The following is an 8424-nucleotide window of genomic DNA, read 5'->3' as shown; positions in this document are numbered from 1 at the left end:
ATAATAATAACTACTATTAGTCCTACACCCACAAAGTTAAAATTAAAAAATATCCAAAAATTAATACAAGTTTTCAAAAATAAAAATGTTCTATCATCCTCTTCAAAATCCATCTCCTCACTTTCGTCATCCTCATCATCCTCCACATTATCTTGCCCTTCTTCTTCTTTTTTTCCATATTTGTCAGCCCCAACATGTTAGGTGTATAATTGGGGACCCGAATGTTGTTTTGCCTAGCAAATTCTTAAAAAATTAGTCCCGACTCCTACATCCACTGAATCATCCAATCTAGGTTTGGATTACTACTCTCACCAACTTCTTGTTAATCTTGGGTCAACCTCTAAGATGAAGCTGGTGTCACTGTCGCTTCTTGTTGCTGTTTGTTCTAATCTTTTATCTATTTGTCTTGTAACTCAATGTATTTCTGGAACAAGGTGTCTCTGATGATACTTTAAGAAGGTTTCAGCGTCTGCTCAGTGGATATCATAGGTTCACTCACCTTTTTGCATAAGGTCGTCACTAGATAACGAAAGAAAACTCCCACCTTCAGGCTACTAATGCATCTCTTCATGTTTTGGTGGATCTATTTACCGAATGTAAAGCTACTTTTTCTACAGAATAACATAGAGTAAAACTTAAATATATAGTCAAAGTCCGTTCGAATTTATTGCTTTCCCACAATTTTCCCATTCTTTACTGCACCGAGTATGATTGAAGAGTTTGTGAAGAAGAAATAGAATGATTGAAGAGTTTGAGAAATTTCAGAAAGTTTAAGGGATCAAGGGTTAAGAGGTGTTTTAATTAGAAGTAGATATGGTTTTAGGATATAAAATGGGGTTTTAAAGGGTTAAAAATTAGGTTAAATGAAGGGTCAGTCACCGGGTTACGCGAATGGGTTGGGTTAACCCTGTAGAAAATTATAGCGATGTTGTGACACGAGGGTTCCGCGTCGCGTCATCCCTAGTAGTACGTCAATGTCAGAACACAAGGGTTCCATGTCGCGACACGTCCATCAGCCTAGAGGTCTGAAGGAAATTATCTGCAAAGTTGCGACTCATTTGAGCGATGTCGCGACACTGACTCTATTTCGGCTAAAAAATAAAAGTAAAAATCTATACTAGGTAATTAGTTAAATATACAATAATTTAAAAAATTTAAGCAACAATTCAACTAATTTTTAAGTTTTACCACCGGATTCATCCGACAGTGTCATCAATTCACCAATGGAGGATTTTCTTGTTTTGTGGGTATTGGTCCATCTTCTATTCTGCAATTCCTCCTGTGCATATTTGTTCCTTTCCTTAAACATGCTTATTCTTTCTGCATGTATAAAAGGAAGCATGTCCCTTGACTCAGGGACATTAAAAATAAATAGTTTTTTACATTGTTCCCCTAACTTCCACCTATCTTCCTCGCTCGATTGATGGCCGCATTTAAAAATTTTAGTGTCACCATTAATTTTCATAGTTAATTCATTATTTTCTAAATCAATGGTGGATTTAGAAGTGGCTAACAAAGGGTCAATCTAATAAGATCAGTATCTCACAATCTTCTTCGAAATCAGGCACCTCCTTTCCAAACTTAGCGTACTTGAGAACCTTTTCATTAACTAAATTAAAGGTAGGTTAACAGTTAATGTTTTAAACAGGTTTAGGAAACATACAAATTCATCCTCATTCCACTTTTATTTTTCTTGTAGTCTTGAAGGGAATGAAAATTTTGCACCGGTAGAATCCTTAGTTACTTCCTTATTTGTTTTTGCTACCGATGTGATTACCTCCTCTTACTTTGGCTCATCTTCCACTTCTAGGGAAACCTCTTGATGATCGTCATTATTCTTCACAATTGTCTCCGGATTAATGGTTTCTGAGCTACCCAACACTTTGCCTGATTGGAGCATAATTGCTTTCACGTGCTCATTACCTTCTCTCCGTGGATTGTCATCCGTATTGCTAGGGATACCTATGCCAATTTGTATTTTGATAACAACAATCATGCTCATTAATTGAATCATTTTTCATCCATTTTAGTCAATGTTTTTGTTGAATTGGTGCACTCAAATTGCACCTGCTTAACATTTGTTCACATTAACTACATCTCTCTCTCAATTCTATATAATCGTTGATTGCATGCAGTATGGTCATTTGGGTTGGCCTTATCTTGGGGTTTCTGCAAATAAGGAGGTTGGTAATTATTGTTTTTAACTTGATTTAAACTATTACCTGCTCCTTAGTTTCCCCTCATCTCAAATTCGAGTGATCTCTCCAGCCGGGACTATAAGTATTTGAATAAGGGTTTCGACCCCTATTCACGATGTAATTTACATCCTCAACTAGATTGTTGATATAGTGGAAGAGCGGTTTGTCTCCCCCATGCATAAGTGGTGTAAAATTAGATTCAATAGGGTTGAGTCTATCCACTAATTGTTGTACTTATTATCCTCTTGGATAGCTTTTACCGTAGTGAGTTTCTAACCATATGTGAATCGTTTAATTGTCTCCTGGTAGGAGTTTAGTGTCATGTTCTCAATGATCTCGTACGCATCCCCATACATTCTGTTCATCAGGGCTCCTATTGCTGCTCTGTTTAATCCAGATCGTGCATTTGCACCCAACCCATTATAAAATACTTGTAGTCGCATCCGCTCATGAAATCCGTGATGCGAGCATTTTTTATTCAACATTTTTAAATGTTCCTATGCCTCATAGAAGCTTTCTCCCTCTATCTGTCTAAAAACAACCATCTCTCTCAGTTAGACTGCTTTGCTAATAGGGAAAAACTTCTGTAAGAACTATCCAGTGAGTTCATCCCATGTCGTGATAAACCCTGGTGTCTATGAGTCTAACCAAGAAAAAGCGTTATCAGTCAAGGAGAAGAGGAGCAACTAAAGATAAATAGCGTTATTAGTGACCCCGTTATACTTAAAAGTATCATAGAGTTAGAGAAACCATTTTAAATGTTGTTTAGGTTCCTCTGTTGTGCCCGTAAACTGCATATTGTTTTGGACCATCTAAATTATAGCCGATTTTATCCTAAAATTGTTAGCTATAATTTTCAACCTTGCTATACTTTCGTCAAACATATCCAAGCTTGGTTAGGCATAATCCCTTAGGGTTCTTTCATTTCAAGCCATATGTATGTTTGTTGGTAACTGTGGTGCTGGTGGATTTCCTAGGGCATTATCGTCACCGTTTTCAAACAATGGATTATCATATGGTACGTTACCTGCAACATACAATGGATCTTGCATCTGCTACTGTTGCTGATGGCAGTTTCTTCGAATTATTCTTTCTGGATCGATGCCTGCTACAATAGGTGTGCCCCTATTGCGAGTCATGCACTAAACCTAGAAAGAGCAGAATAGTGACAATAAATAAAATAAAATTGTATGTATAACCTACAAATTTCCTAATTATTCTTTTACGTGTAAAAATTAAAATTAACCTAGTGATGTTACCTCACTAGCAACGGCGCCAACAATTTGACTGCCTCTAGACGTACTAACATCTAGAGTGTGAATAATGCATTAAAATATAGAATTATGAAGCAATATCTGCAAGTATACGGGTCTAATTGTAATATATTTTTTCGAGGATCATACCCAATGGAGACGAAGGCTATGTCAATTTTAACCTACACACTAAAAGATCTAATTGATACTTTACCCAAGTTATAGTACGGAAATGCAAATAAGAGACTTTTGGGAGTTTTATAGTACTAATAATAAAACAAAATAACATAAAAGAAATACTAAATTTCAAGTGATAGAAAAAGTAGAAGAAATCAAATCTGATGATGAGTTATTAGCTTGTTTCGGCACTCCCAATCAACTTTCATTTTGGGTTCCTCATCAATCAACTAGTTGCTACCTTAGTAGGATCTTTCGATCTTCCACTAACATAGCGAGTTAGCAAGGACTACATATCTTTTGAGCTCACTATCCAAACTGGCTTGGGGTGAAGGTGTTCACGAATGGACAATACCAATTTTGGGTTAATTCCCACCTTCATGACTTTTTGGGGTTGACAAGATTAGGGTTTTTTCACGCTCTTCCTTTCCCAAACAACTGATCCATTGGGTAACCCTACAAAATAGTTAATAGATCGTGCCTCCACACATTAATCCCTCATAGAAGGATTAGTTCCTCATGTCAAATTTATTCATAAACACAAGCAACCTATGCACATGCTCCTAACTAGTCACCTGTACTTCTACAAGCTCAAACACACAAAAAATAAGAAAAAAATCAAAGAAAAATGAAAAATAAGCAAGTTTTCTTTGTTACCCCCCACACTTTAGTTCACACATTGTCCTCAATGTGTACCCCATAAATAGATAAGGAAGGAAGTTACATGATTGATCGTGGTCGCTCCAACTGCTAATGGTGGGTTCTTCCTCCTTTGATTGTGGTAGCTCGAATTGTTTGAGTCTCCTTCGTGTTAGGTCCTATAGAGAAAACTTAAAAAAGATGCAATAATAATAAAAACTACTATTACCCCTACTCCCACAAAGTTAAAATTAAAAAATATCCAAAAATTAATACAAGTTTTCAAAAATAAAAATGTTCTATCATCCTCTTCAAAATCCATCTCCTCACTTTCGTCATCCTCATCATCCTCCACATTATCTTGCCCTTCTTCTTCTTTTTTTCCATATTTGTCAACCCAAACATGTTAGGTGTATAATTGGGGACCCGAATGTTGTTTTTCCTAGCAAATTCTTAAAAAATTAGTCCCGACTCCTACATCCACTGAATCATCCAATCTAGGTTTGGATTACTACTCTCACCAACTTCTTGTTAATCTTGGGTCAACCTCTAAGATGAAGCTGGTGTCACTGTCGCTTCTTGCTGCTGCTTGTTCTAATCTTTTATCTATTTGGCTCGTAGCTCAATGTATTTCTGGAACAAGGTGTCTCTGATGATACTTCAAGAAGGTTTCAACGTCTGCTCAGTGGATGTCATAGGTTCACTTACCTTTTTGCATAAGGTCGTCACTAGATAAGGAAAGAAAACTCCCACCTTCAGGCTACTAATGCATCTCTTCATGTTTTGGTGGATCTATTTACCGATGTAAAGCTACTTTTTTTACAGAATAACATAGAGTAAAACTTAAATATATAGTCAAATCCCGTTTGAATTTATTGCTTTCCCACAATATTCCCATTCTTTGTTGCACCGAGTAGGATTGAAGAGTTTGTGAAGAGGAAATAGAATGATTAAGAAATTGAAGGTTTAGGGCTTAAGAGGTTTTGAGAAATTTCAGAGAGTTTTAGGGATCAAGGGTTAAGAGGTGTTTTAATTAGAAGTAGATATGGTTTTAGGTTATAAAATGGGGTTTTAAAGGGTTAAAAATTAGGTTAAATGAAGGGTAAGTCACCGAGTTACGCGAATGGGTTGGGTCAACCCTGTAGAAAATTACAGCGATGTTGTGACACAAGGGTTCCATGTCGTGTCATCCCTAGTAGTACGTCAATGTCAGAACACAAGGGTTCCATGTCGTGACACGTCCATCAGTTTAGAGGTCTGAAGGAAATTGTTTGCTAAGTTGCGACTCATTTGAGCGATGTCGAGACACTAACTCTATTTCGGCTAAAAAATAAAAGTAAACATCTATACTAGGTAATTAGTTAAATATACAATAATTTACAAAATTTAAGCAACAATTCAACTAATTTTTAAGTTTTACCACCGGATTCATCTGACAGTGTCATCAATTCACCAATGGAGGATTTTCTTGTTTTGTGGGTATTGGTCCATCTTCCATTGTGCAATTCCACCTGTGCACATTTGTTCCTTTCCTTAAACATGCTTATTCTTTCTGCATGTATAAAAGGAAACATGTCCCTTGACTCAGGGACATTAGAAATAAATAGTTTTTTACATTGTTCCCCTAACTTCCTCCTATCTTCCTTGCTTGATTGATGTCCGCATTTAAAAATTTTAGTCTCACCATTAATTTTCATAGTTAATTCATTATTTTACAAATCAATGGTGGATCTAGAAGTGGCTAAAAAAGGGTCAATCTAATAAGATCAGTATCTCACGATCTTCTTCAAAATCAGGCACCTCCTTTACAAACTTAGCGTACTTGAGAACGTTTTCAATTAACAAAATTAAAGGTAGGTTAACAGTTAATGTTTTAAACAGGTTTAGGAAACTTACAAATTCATCCTCATCCCACTTTTATTTTTCTTCTAGTCTTGAATGGAATGAAATTTTTGCACCGGTAGCATTCTTAGTTACTTTCTTCTTTGTTTTTGCTACCGATGTGATTACCTCCTCTGACTTTGGCTCATCTTGCACTTCTAGGGAAACCTCTTGATGATCGTCATTATTCTTCGGAATTGTCTCCAGATTAATGGTTTCTGAGCTACCCAACACTTTGCCTGATTGGAGCATAATTGCTTTCACATGCTCATTACCTTCTGTCCGTGGATTGTCTTCCGTATTGCTAGTGATACCTATGACAATTTGTATTTTGATAACAACAATCATGCTCATTAATTGAATCATTTTTTCATCTAGTTTAGTCAATGTTTTTGTTGAATTGGTGCACTCAGACTGCACCTGCTTAACATTTCTTCACATTAAGTACATCTCCCCCTCAATTCTATATAATCGTTGATCGCATGCAGTATGGTCATTTGGGTTGGCCTTATCTTGGGGTTTCTGCAAATACGGAGGTTGGTAATTATTGTTTTTAACTTGATTTAAACTATTACCTGCTCCTTAGTTTCCCCTCATCTCAAATTCGAGTGATCTCTCCAGCCGGGACTATAAGAGTTTGAATAAGGGTTTCCACCCCTATTCACGATGTAGTTTACATCCTCAACTGGATTGTTGATATAGTGGAAGAGTGGTTTGTCTCCCCCATGCATAAATGGTGTAAAAGTAGATTCGATAGGGTTGAGTCTATCCACTAATTATTGTACTTATCATCCTCTTGGATAGGTTTTACCGTAGTGAGTTTCTAACCATATGTGAATCATTTAATTGGCTACTGGTAGGAGTTTAGTGTCATGTTCTCAATGATCTCGTACGCATCCCCATACATTCTGTTCATCAGGGCTCCTGTTGTTGCTCTCTTTAATCCAGATCGTGCATTTGCACCTAACCCATTATAAAATACTTGTAGTCGCATCCACTCATGAAATCCGTGATGCGAGCATTTTTTATTCAACATTTTTAAATGTTCCTATGCCTCATAGAAGCTTTCTCCCTCTATCTGTCTAAAAACAACCATCTCTCTCAGTTAGACTGCTTTGCTAATAGGGAAAAACTTCTGTAAGAACTATCCAGTGAGTTCATCCCATGTCGTGATAAACCCTGGTGTCTATGAATCTAACCAAGAAAACGCGTTATCAGTCAAGGAGAAGAGGAGCAACTAAAGATAAATAGCGTTATTAGTGACCCCGTTATACTTAAAAGTATCATAGAGTTGGAGAAACCATTTTAAATGTTGTTTAGGTTCCTCTGTCATTGTGCCCGTAAACTGCATATTATTTTGGACCATCTAAATTATAGTCGGTTTTATCCTAAAATTGTTAGCTATAATTTTCAACCTTGCTATACTTTCTTCAAACATATCCAAGCTTGGTTAGGCATAATCCCTTAGGGTTCTTTCATTTCGAGCCATATGTATGTTTGTGGGTAACTGTGGTGCTGGTGGATTTCCTAGGGCATTATCGTCACCGTTGTCAAACAATGGATTATCATATGGTACGTTACCTACAACATACAATGGATCTTGTATCTGCTACTGTTGCTGATGGCAATTTCTTCAAATATTCTTTCTGGATCGATGCCTGCTACAATAGGTGTGCCCCTACTGCGAGTCATGCACTAAACCTAGAAAGAGGAGACTAGTGACAATAAATAAAATAAAATTGTATGTATAACCTACAAATTTCCTAATTATTCTTTGACGTGCAAAAATTAAGATTAACCTAGTGACGTTACCTCCCCGGCAACGGCGCCAACAATTTGACTGCCTCTGGACGTACTAACATCTAGAGTGTGAATAATGCATTAAAATATAGAATTATGAAGCGATATCTGCAAGTATACGGGTCTAATTGTAATATATTTTTTCAAGGATCGTACCCAATGGAGGCAAAAGCTAGATCAATTTTAACCTACACACTAAAAGATCTAATTAATACTATAATCAAGTCATAGTATGGAAACGTAAATAAGATATTTTTGGGAGTTTTATAATACTAATAATAAAACAAAATAGGATAAGAGAAAAGTTAAATTTCAAGAGATAGAAAAAGTAGAAGAAATCAAATATGATGATGGGTGATTAGCTTGCTTCGACAATCCTAATCAACTGTCATTTCTGGTTCCTTGTCAACCAACTAGTTGCTACGCGAGCAGGGTCTTCCGATCTTCCACTAACATAACAAGTCAGCAAGGACTGC

At 36.5% G+C, this 8424-nt stretch overlaps 2 non-coding genes across 2 annotated transcripts; both read left to right on the top strand.

Annotated features, from left to right (window-relative positions):
• Positions 1-2651: 2651 nt before the first annotated feature.
• Positions 2652-2759, top strand: LOC121218766 (small nucleolar RNA R71). The gene has a single exon (XR_005915243.1). It is a non-coding gene; the product is annotated as a small nucleolar RNA R71 (small nucleolar RNA).
• A 4393-nt stretch (positions 2760-7152) lies between these two features.
• On the top strand, positions 7153-7260 carry LOC121218765 (small nucleolar RNA R71). Its single transcript, XR_005915242.1, has one exon. It is a non-coding gene; the product is annotated as a small nucleolar RNA R71 (small nucleolar RNA).
• Positions 7261-8424: the final 1164 nt, after the last annotated feature.

The sequence above is a fragment of the Gossypium hirsutum genome, chromosome D06, assembly GCF_007990345.1.
Source record: "Gossypium hirsutum isolate 1008001.06 chromosome D06, Gossypium_hirsutum_v2.1, whole genome shotgun sequence".
In the NCBI taxonomy this organism is placed as follows: Eukaryota; Viridiplantae; Streptophyta; class Magnoliopsida; order Malvales; family Malvaceae; genus Gossypium; species Gossypium hirsutum.
This window is presented reverse-complemented; position numbering and strand designations above follow the sequence as displayed.